The following is a 12,124-nucleotide window of genomic DNA, read 5'->3' on the forward strand; positions in this document are numbered from 1 at the left end:
CCTGCCTTAGCTGCTGCACACATGATGATACTTGTGTCAAGACTTTGCAAACCACCATTAAGTACATATTCCCTTCCACACCATCCTTGCCATTTAGCCATTTAGCCCCTGTAGAGGATGGTCTGTGGCTCCAAGGCTTCTACAGCAACGTCTAAGCGGTGATTTTTGGACTCCTTTCCTTAAAGGGTTCAATTTCTCGGAGCACTAAATCTTCCCCGGTTTTTGCACGCTAATGCGCACTGCAGTGCACTAAAGTTGCGTAGCAGTGCCACCTAGCGTCTGCTTCTGGTAAGCACCCAGAGCTAACCAGGGCGCTCACCACCAGCTGGCTAAAGGAAAATACAGCCGTTCTGGATTCGAATGGACTCTTCTGCCTCTATGAGATACTGTTCAGTGTAAGGGCAAGGAGGTCTCCCATCTGGAACTTCCATCTGGAACCATGAATTTTTAAACCATCATTTGAAATGGTGTCATCAGCTTGAATTCTTGCTTCACATTAGCTTTTTAATTCTGAAGGTTTTAAATACCTTCATGGCAAAAGACCTTCAGTGTTGAAGAAGGTATGGAAAGGGGAAAACTGCAGCTTCCGGGCCTCTCATTTCTGCTTCTCGTGGTTGTGGCTGTGTTTGAGCTTCGTTGAGATCTGCAGAGTGAAAAAACTCAGCTTGGCCCGGCCAGGGAGCCAGATTGCAATGGAACACTCGTGCGCCACGCATGCAGCTCGCGGCAGCCGCATTAGTCGCCGAGGGTCCATTAGCTCTCATTTAATGTTTCTTCTCAGGCAGATAAGTACAGGCATCAAACACCCGGGCCCTTTTATGACACATAAATCACAGGTCAGTGCCTTCCATGGAGACTCCTGTTTGCTAAGTGAGTAGTTACACCAGGAGCAAAGAAGCAACATTTCAGCACACTTAGAGACCTGGGGGATGAGCTGATGGCACGGGGCAGAGGCGGGAATTTCTCCCTGCAATTGAATGATTAAAACCTTTCTCCTGCCTGAGAAGGAGCACATTGTTTGGAACCTACCACTGGCAGCAGCTTGCACCAACAGCTGCCCTTGGTCCCAGCCTGCTATTAACTCCCTTCTCATAGGGTTGGTTTCCATGGCCCCTCCTGAGTGGAGAACAGGCTCTCGGCCCACCGCTAATTGCACTGAGGTGGACCTTTTCCCACACTGAATCCACAGAACATGTCTTTTGACAATTTATGCCAAGAAGCGCAGACGCTGAGGAAGCTGGGAGCTGAGCTATGTTAATGGTGGGGCCCTAAGTGAAGGTCAGTGAACTTGGGCTGGTGAGATCCTTGAAACTGCCCTAGCTTCTGCCCTTCCCTAGGCCTCGCAGGGCAGCTCTCCTGGATTCCATGAGTCCTGTGAGTGGAAAACCAAAACCAAGTTGAGTGGATTCAACTCCTTAGTGCCAAAAGTGCTATCTAAGAAATGCTGAATCTTAGAACACACATCGGATTCAGCTTGGAACTTCTGCTCCCTGTGGCACGCTAGCCCGCTCTCAGCCCCAGCCCTCCAGCCAGACGCAGGGGCCAGCGACCCCCATGGGGCAGGGGTGGGGGCAAGGCGGGCAGTGGGGACCTACCTGTGGCCCACAGACTGCCACCCACCCATAATCTGTCACTGGTCTGCAACAAGAAAATACAGAAACTGAGCCTGTTTAGGAACTATTACAACAATTTTTCAGAGCAATTTAATATCTATCAAATCTAATAAAAAATCAGAGCTTGTGTTTTATGTCTTTGTGTTTTCCATTTTATTTTTCTTTCATTTAACAAAAATTATCAGTCCACACATAATTGGAAATAAAAAATAAAACAAAATATACAATTTCTTCACTACCAGTAGTTTGAAGAGCACCACTTTAAATGCCACACCACACTCGGGTCCAGGCCCCTCGGCCGTCCAGCAGGCAGAATCTCACTTAGAGAAGACAGAAATACAGCTGTGCCTTCTCTCCAAGGAAAAGCAGTGACTCGGGAACAGGCAAAGCCTATTGTTCACATCTGACTACGAGGAGGACCGGTCCTTGGATCAGTCAGGTCAGAGGCAGAGGCCTGGACTAAAGTCCAATCACCCCAAACATTCCAGTGTAGAGAAGACCCTAAGACCCACAGCATCCTGATGGGGTTTAGACCAAGGGAGCCAGGAAGCACTTTCAAGAGCGTTTGCGTCTTTGGAGCTGCATCTGGAGGTGAGTCAAGTGGCCCAGCTAGGTTTGGAGGACATCTAACACCTCTAGTCAGTGCTTCTCTGTGCATCTCCCCAGAGACCCCCTACACCGGCCCCCATCCCTCCCCGGAGCTTGTCAGCTTCTCTGGGCAGCACCACTTTCTCTTGCAGTGGGTAGCAAGAGCAGAGTCTGGCCTTATCCTCTCTCTCCAAGGCAGAGGAGAGGCCACTGGGAATACCTAGTAGGCCCTTAGGCTGTGCCAAAGCCCCAGCTCTAAATTCTCTCTGTGTGAGTCCAGAAAAGGAAACATTAACATGAAAATATCTTTTAAAAATAAAAAATATTGTGTCTCTTTAATACACTACAAAAGAAAAGCATAAGAAGAGGAGGAAGAAAGCACAGATAGTGAGATAAAGAGTAGGAAAGGAAGAGGGGATAAAGGGATATAAATCCCATGCAGGAAGAGACCAAATCTGTGCCCCGGTGCCTAGCACAGTGCCGGGCACATAATGGCTCTCAAGAAATGTTTGTTGAATGAATGAAGAAAAGAAGGAATAGTTGATGCAGGAACAAAGAGGCAGAAGCTGCTCGGGGAGCTTGCAGCTGCCCAGCTCCCTCCTTCCTCCAGCCATGGGAAGAAGCAGGCAGGGGCGAGGGCCAGGTCGCAAGGCAGGAGCTGCTGGGCAGGGGACAGCTGCACACAGACTGCTTCTCTGAGGCAAGACTCTTTGCTAGTCTCCTTCTCTCTTTCTTTTTCTCTCCTTAAAAACATTGTTTTAATGCAGGGAAGAGTCGTTGACTTCATTTGAAACAATTCCCAAACAGGATATGGCATCTCAAACAGCTCCTCAGCCCTTGGCAATGGTTGTGTGCAGGTGTTTCGTGCGAGTGCCGGGCAGCACGTACGGCGCTGACACCCAGCGAGCACGGGGCGTAGGCCTGGAGAGCTGCCCAGGGGACAAGGGGCTTGTGACACCAAGCCCTGCAGCAGCCCCGCGTTCCAGGAATTAGACTCCTTCCCACACACCTGTCCCCGGCCCCTTGCTAACTTCATTTCCAGCCCCCAGTCTTTAGAATAATAGGAATTGAGTTTTCCATCTTGTTATTTCTACAATTCGTAAGATAGAAACAAACCACAGTCCCAAAGAGAGAAATGAACCTGCAGTGAACAAAATGGAAGAAAGCAAGAATGAGAAGGACTGCTGATGACATACATACAAACACAGGATGGACTTCTATGGCACGGGCTAAAACAAACGTGAACGCTGGTAAGAGCTGAATAAAAGGTTCTTCAATAAAAATCAGTACACACACACACACACACACACACACACACACATATTTTTAATCCAAGTTTCTAAGAGTAAACTGTAAACAACGAGTATTGCAGCATAAAGTAATTCCTCCAACCTGTAGAACTTAACAAGTAGCCCTGCACAAAGTCAAACATAGATCGCCGTATGATCTAGCAACTACACTCTTAGGTATACACCCAGGAGAAATGAAAACATATGATGTAAGTCTACATAAAAATTTGTACATGGATGTTTATAGCAACATCATTCCCAAGAGCCAAAAATGGAAACAGCCCAAACATCCATCAATTTGATGAATGGATAAATTAAGTGTGGTATATCCATACATTGCTATGTTACTTGGCAATAAAACCAGATGAAGTACTGGTACATGGGTGTGACATGAAACGGAAACACTATGCCAGTGAGAGAGGCCAGACACAAAGGATCACATGTTGTATAATTCCTTTTTGTGTGTGTGAACTGTCCAGAATAGGCAAATCTGCAGAGACAGAAAGCAGATTTGTGGTTGCCTCGGGCCAGGAGAGGGTGGCAGGATCAGGGCCTGACAGCTAAGGGATTTAGAATTTCTTTGTGGGGTAAGGAAAAGATTCTAAAATTGACCTATAGAGATGGTTGCTCAGCTCTGCAAACATACTAAAAGCTATTCAATCATACTTTAAGTTGATAAATTGTATGGAATGTGTTCTTGTAAAGAAAGCTATTTAAAAAAAAAAGAAGAAGAAGAAGTGGTTTCCCGAGCAGAGATAAGGGTGGGCAGAGCCAGCAGATCTCATTGACCCCTGCCGGTGAGGAGAGGGTGAGCAGAGCCTTCTAAGTCTGGCAGTAGCAGGAGATTTTGTCACCTTTTCATCCTCACTGTCACCTCCAAGCTTCACCTCGAGGGCCCTAGAAACAGCCCTTCTCCCTCCCACCTATGTTTTCATAAAGTCAATGACTGATACCCTTCTAGACATATTTATATTTTCAGATTATAATCACAGCAACTTGGAATATTTGAGCCTCAAGAACAACCTCTTCTACTGGATTTTTGTGTGCTCTGTGGATCCTTTCAGGCTATAAAGTTGGAGCCAAAGTTGTCCATAGGGCTCTGGGCACATCATACATTTTAGAAAAATTCCCTCTTCATATGTTTAAATAAAATTTTGGGGGGTTAATAGATAAACCCTTAGCCATCCAGGAAGAAGAAATTATTGAGAACAATTCAGCCCTGAAGTCTCTGGAGAACTGACATTTGACTGTGTTTTTCCAGACCCTAGAGGCACCATGAGGCCCACACTCCCCTCTGTGAGTTCCAGAGAGCCGTTCACAGGCTTCCAGCACACCCTGAAGCTGCTCCCTCTGCCTCTGGACATCACCCCAGACCCTCCTCAAGACTCTACTGGACATGACATCCCCTACAAAGCTCTGCCATCCTGTCCAAGGCACAGCCGCTAACCCAGGGCAACAAACGGCCCAGGCCAAACTTGCACCCTGGTGACACGGGTCACTAGGAAGGCCTTCTGAGTGGGGCCGGGATGAGCCTCTCCACAGGGCATGATTGGTAACAAGTTGTTTCCATAAATAGGCCAAGGAAGAGGCCAGAAGAAAGACACAGTTAAGTCCGTCCACCACACCAGGCAAGTTTTCTCACCACACACAAAAAATAAGGGCACGGCAGAATCCCCTCACCTCCAGCCAAAAGCTGAAATGATGACATGACATGATGGTGGCCACTCTAAACTGCAAAAACACTGCCTAGAACACTATCAGGTTTTCTTGCACTTCACTAAGCCCGAGAATGATCAACTTGACCGAGGTAGCGTCAAAAGCCCCAGAGGGTCAGTACCTGGGAGGCCTGTGGTTTCCATTCACATTTTTTATTTGAATTCTCTCTCACCCAGACCCCAGGTACTGTCCAGGCCTGTGTCTGAGCCTGCCTTACCCAAGCAAGCGGCACTTGGTAAATGCTTCAGAAAATTGATGAGTTAGCTAATGAGTGAATTAATTAATGATTTCAGAAGTAAAACAGGTTTGAAATCAAGAATATTACAATGTTGTCATTCCTATTTTTATCATTTCTCCATCACCTTATTCATGGCCCTCTTAAAGAGAACATAGTCCCAGTATCATAGAGCTTGGAAGGGACCATAGACACTACCCACTCTGATTTTAAACTCTTGCCTACAGCCCGTGTCCCAGAAGCCACATGAGGAGACAGGCAGGAGGCCAGGGGGAAAGGCATCTGAGATCCCCATCCCCACTTTGGTGAGTATGTTATGGTGAGGCCAGATGCCATAATAGTTAAACCCCAACACTTCAGTGGCTTAGCAACACAGACTTTTATTTTTGACTCATATAGCAGTCTGATGTGGGTGTTTCTGGCCTGCAGGTGGCACTTTGCCATAGAACACAGGCTCCTTCCATCTTGTGGCTCCATCATCCCTATGGGCCCAGCCAGGAGATAAGAGCAGAGAAAGCACATCTGCTGTTTACCACTTGGCCTGTACATTGGTCAGGGTCTTATCAGAAAACAAAGCCCAGCCTGGTACTCCAATAACAGCAATTTAATACGGACAATAGCAAGAACTGAAAAGCCCAACAGAGGAGGTGAGGCGATCCAGAGAGGAGCATCAGCGGGAAGCCTCTCTCAGTTGGAGCTCATCGCTTCTTCCTGTGAGCTGCAGAGGAGGCTGCTGGGCAACTGAGGCCGTGGAAGAAGGGGCTGTTAGTTAAGAGCTGAGACCCCAGAGAAGTCTCCTAAAGCAAAGAGATAAGAACTAAGATATCCTAGCTTCTTCCTTCCCTCTAATCTCCTGCCAGTGCCTCCCACGGGGCACAGGGAGCCAGAGCTGGGGAAGGAAGCCTGGGAAACTGCAGGTGGTGGGGACAGGTTCCCTACAGAACGAGCAGGGAGAGGGCAAAGAAAAGGGTCTGAGGCCAAGCAGGCAATGACAAACACCAGCCACATCACTTTCGCTCCCATTTCATCTGCTGGTTTCATTACGGAACCACACCAAGAGGCAAGGGGCACTGGGAACTGTAGTCCTTGGCTGGGGAGCTGCTTACCAGTCAGTCCCGTAATGGAATGAGGAGCACAAACATCCAGTGGACAATTAGCCACCTCTGCCACCATCGGTTTTGATTTTCAATCCCGCCAGCAGCTCCATTTCCACGTGAGGTTCGTGAGGGACAGTACAAAAGACCCTGGTGCCTCCAGGCAGCAGGATTGTTCCTCCCTCCTTGTCCCATCCCTTAGACCTGGAGGACTGGTAGGACAAGGAAGAGAAGCTGACAGAAGCTTCTTTGTGCCCCCAAGAGGAAGGGGCTTCCTTCCCGTAGGTGTCAGGATGTGCAGAGTCCTGGCTCCATAAATGAGCTGTTGATGACAGGGATGCTGTCACGGAAACTTGGGGTGAATGGGGGCGGGGGGTATTGAAGCACAGAAGCATAGCTAAACAGGACAGATTTGGCTCTGCCTTCACGGAGCTCATGACTCTGTTAGGCGTGAGTGGTAAGTGCTGTGCGGAAGAGACACAGACCCCTAGGACACGTAGCCGGTGGGCTTGCTCTGAGCACTCTCAGCCACCCAGTGTGTGCTGCAGCTCCAAACATTTATTTTTAGGTCAAGCTTCCTCTGCCATCATCTTAGAGTATGCTTACATTCTTAGTTTCTATATTTATATTCCAACTAATACAGATGATGCCCCACTCTTTAATCTTCAAACACAACAATCTATTCACATAAACTATTTCACTGCACTCCTGTCCTCTAAGTACATAGATCGAGGCCTCCTTCCACGTCAGCCAGGGCAGCTCCACGTGTACCTGCTTTATGTATTGGGCTTTTTATCCAATTTGGATTAAAATGTTTGCAAGCCGTGTATCTAGTTTAATTCCTCCTTTTACATGTGAGAAAGTGGAGGTTCAGTGAGGCGAGGAGACTGGCCCAAGATGCATAGCTAGTGTGTCATAGGACAGGCCTAGGATTTAGGGTCTCAACCCCAGCACGATGTTCCTTCTGCCCTTCTCCTCAGGAATTCCAAACAAGAACGGTTTCTGGAACATATGTTTGTGCCTCGTGCAAAGTGCCAAAAAATTCTCTGCCCTTGAAGACTGCACCCATGGGAAATGTTCTACATAGGTGCCCGTTTCCTTATTAATTAGGACTCCTATGATTTCAAGCGACAGAAATCCACTGAGACAGCCTAGGCCAAAAAGAGGGACTTTACTACACAGGGCTCCTGGAATTCAGGGCAGGAAAGCACCCCAGGGAGGGACACAGCTGGACCCCAGGTACCTACTGGGACCCGGGACGCAAACAGCTTTAGAGGTCTCTCTCCACATCCTGCTTTGGCTTTTCCGCACATCTATTCATCTTCTGTAACTTTCTGTGGCCAGATTTTTCTACTTTGCTCCTCATGTGGCAGAAGAGAGTCCTCCCAGACCCCAAGATTTATGCTCCTAGGCTTTGGGCCCCATGCACACACTCATTTTTCTCTTTTTGATCAGTTTTAATGGAGTATCATTTATATACAATAAAATTTACTCTTTGCTTAGTGTATAATTCATGAGTTTTGACAAATGTATACAGTCACGCAACCACCACAATTAAAATATTAAAGATTTCCATCATTCCAGAAAGTTCCTTTGTGCTCATATGGGTTAATCCCTCCCCCAACTTTTAGCTCTGGAATTACTGATCTGTTTTCTATTCCTCATAGTTTGACTTGCTTAGAATCTCATATAAATAAAACCATATTAGTATGTGGTATAACTTTTCTCTTTCAACATAATGTTTTGGAAATATATCCATGTCACTGTTATGAGTATTGCTGGTTAGTTGCTTTTTGTTACTTACTCAGTAATAGTACATTGTGTAAATACACCACAATTTGTTTATCTATTGTTGATGGACTTTTGGATTGTTTCCAATTTGGGGCTATTATGAATCAAGCTGCTATGAACATTCACGTACAGGTCTTTGTGTGGTCATGTGTTTATGTTTTCATTTCTCTTGGGTAAATACTTAGAAATGGGATTGCTAGGTCATCTTTTAAGTGTATGTTTAGTTTTATAAGAAACTCAAACTGTTTTCCCAAAGTGGCTATATACCACGTTATGTTCACTATTAATGTATCTGCCAGCTGCTTTACATCCTCTTAAAATACTTGCTGTGGTCAGTCTTTTTGATTTTAGTCATTCTAATAGCCATTCTAGCGGTATCTCATTGTGGTTTTAATTTGCATTTTCTTAATAAATAATGATGTTTAGCATCTTCTTGTGGGTTTATTTGCCATCCATATCTCTTCTTCAGTGAAGGGTTTGTTTACTTCTTTTGTCAATTTTTGGAGGCTTGTTTGTCTTCTTATTGAGTTGTAGGAGTTTTAATATATTCTAGATATGAGTCCTTTATCAAATATGTGTTTTGTAAATATTTTCTCCCAGACTGTGGCTTTGTCTTTTGATTTTCTTAACAGTATACGTCAAAAAGAAGCTTTTATTGATAATTTTTATTAAGTCAAATTTATCAATTTTTTCTCTTATGGTTCTTACTTATTGTGTCCCATCAGAGAAATCTTTGCCTAATCCAAGGGTATGAAGATTTTTTTCCTATGATTTCTTCTAGAAGTTTTATAGCTCCACATCAATGATTCACTTCAAGTTCACATTTATCCATGGTCCATCTCTCACTTGCTCTTATTCACACTCTTGCTCTTTCTCCCCTAGACCCAATTAGCTGAGGGGGGACTCTAACAGAGGAACTTGGCTCAGGTTCTCATTTCTAAACCAATCTATATGGTCAGACCCAAGGAAAAGTCTCTTGACCCCAACTTGCTCTGGTTCAACCAACAGTATCCAGAGTTCCAGGCCTCCATATAATATATGGCCACTACCAGGCCCATGTGGTTGGGGAGAGGGGAAGATCAGTAACCAGAGAATGAGGGTTTATTGTAGATGGGGAAGATAAACTAATAAGTGTCTATATGCCCTACAATCTGGCTCTACCCAGTTTAAGCACTTTTAGCAATTAACTTAGACTCTTACAAGCTTGTTCTTGAATGAACAGATCTTTACAGATATTCAAACACAATTTTCCCTATTGTCCAACAAAGTCCTAGTCACTTTCCATGCCTAACCTACTAAAATACCACCCCCACTGTGAAGACTTTGGGGAGACATCAGACAGAGTTAGTACCACTGTGGCACTTAAGACATAGCTGTCTTCTCCGACAAACTGTTAACTCCTTGTGGGCAACAGGATATCTCATTTATCTCTCAATGACTACTTTAATTCCTGGTATGCAATATTTTGGGGTAGTTGTTGAATGCTGGGTTTCTCCTGTACTATTTATCAATTATGTATTAGATAATGAACGAAGGACAACTCTGAAGACTCTCAAGTGATGGAATTACCTTGCAGAATTTTTTTTACAAGAAAAATCCTTACTTGACATTGATGGCTGATTCACACTTAGTGGAGGAAAAAAAATAAAGGTAGAGAATCCAATATCAATCTCACTCTGACTTTTCACCCTTGCCCAGGGGAAACATAATTCAAATGCTTCCTTGCAGTCATGATGTATAATGTTAAGCTGCATCCACTTGCTAAGAAATAGTTAGCACCATCACTAAAAAGCCCTGAGATCAGTGATATCCACTGCATTTAATCTCGTGTCACTCTCATTAACAACACAACTGCTACTTTGCCAGCCCAGATGTTCAAAGAATAGCAAACATTGGAGGGGGAGTCTATGGCAATGAACTATGATAAATGAAACACTCTGGAAAATGTATAAAAAAAAGTGTGGCCTTCAAATAGAGGTTTCTGGATAGGACTTAAGTCAGAAATTGCCAAAAATCAAAGTAGGAGCTAATCAGGCCAGAATTATAAGAAGTTTAAATAAAAACTGCTGTTAAGGAAATTCATCTGAATTCTTCTGGTATTAAATAATAGGCACAAAGGCTGTCATTGTCACACATTCCTTAATTTAAAAATAAAACTTTCTGAAAGTTTAGAACAGATCCTTCAAATAAAAGAATATATAGGCAAGGAGAGGAAATTTCCAAACTAAAACTCAACGAATCTTAAGCAGTGGTGGAAAGTGTACATCGTGCTTCCATTTCAAGGGCCAAAGGAGGCTCTTTGAAGGATACAAATGTGTGAAGCAGAAAGACTCCAGGGATGTGGAAAGAAGGGAGGGCCAGCCTTGCCCTGGCCCCTGGGAGTCCCTGGGTCCCCACTGAGCCTGCCCCACTGGGCTGCTCAAGTAATTCTTGAGCAATTACCAAGTTTCTGGTAATTCTACTCAAATCCTCTGCACATACACACATTGTAAATGGGCAAAAAAAAAATGATGTCTGGCTCTCTCCCGAAAAGGGCAAATGACTCTAATTTAGAGAAATATAGATTAACAGGGAACCCAAGTATCTAGATGGGAGGCAGAGAACAAACAAAGAAATATTTTGTTAAAAAATTGTTTGGATCTGGAACTGATGTATGCTTTAAAAAATATATGGATTTAGTCAAAATCAAGGAGTGGATGACTCAAGGTAGGGACCACAGTCTGAGTTAGGGTGGAAGCTGGCAACAAGGTCCCTCTTGTCCTTCTGGGTGGGGTAGCACCTGAGAGAGACTCCATCACCATCCAAGAGGTTCTGGACTTTTATTTGACGTTTTATATATCATCCTAGGATACAATAAGAATAAGGGGCTTAACTTTTTACCCATTTATGCATGAGTTCTGTACTTGTATTTGGTTTCTGTTTCCTATGGCTTTTCTGCTAGTTTGCAGGGTGGAGAGAAGGCAGTAGTAAAAGGAAATAAATTCTAAGCTAATAAGGCTCATAGAGCAAATTCCAGGAGACAGAACATTTTATATGCCTGTTGCTGCACTAACTCAGCCACCATTCTAATGAACTAAATTTAAAAAAAAAAGACTCATTTAAACAACTTCTACTTTAGAAGTCCCTAAAGTTTACTAAAACTTGATATCTTAGTATTTTGTGTGAATATGTTTTTGTCCTCTATTTTTTACTAGTAGAATTATTTACTGTTCAGATTTTAGAATGTAGATTATTTACTTACAATAGTATTTCTCACACTGAGTTTGGCAGCTCTGGGAGATTTCTAGACATCAGATCCACTGAACAATCAACAGTTGTGGGATGCTGGTGTCTCTGAGCCATTTGAATGGGTAAGCTGGCACTTCCGTTTCTAAATAAGAAACAACTACCTTAATAGCTACCTAAACTGTTCATTTTTCCAACTATCAGCATTCCTCTATCTCATACCAGAAAGTAAGTGCTGTGGCTTGAAAAATGAAATTTGAGGGAGAGTTGTAAGATGGGCCAAAAAGCTCTCCTGTTAATTTGTCCAAATTTGTGTCCATCCTATAAAACCCAACTACAAGTGACTTCATCAAAAGTTAATCTGCTAGAAAGCAATTTGGCTAAAAGTAAATTTGTTAAAATGAAAGAATTCAGCTGATATGAAAATTTGCTTGGAAAATACTGACACCAGTAACTGACACCAGTTACTGATTTTTTTTTTTTTTTCAAATGTTATTACTCTGAAGCTACCCTTCCTGGGTCTCTTCTTAAGAATAATTAAAGGCGGGGGGGTTTTAATACTTTAAAAAACTC

Source organism: Eulemur rufifrons, chromosome 2, assembly GCF_041146395.1.
Source record: "Eulemur rufifrons isolate Redbay chromosome 2, OSU_ERuf_1, whole genome shotgun sequence".
NCBI lineage: Eukaryota > Metazoa > Chordata > Mammalia > Primates > Lemuridae > Eulemur > Eulemur rufifrons.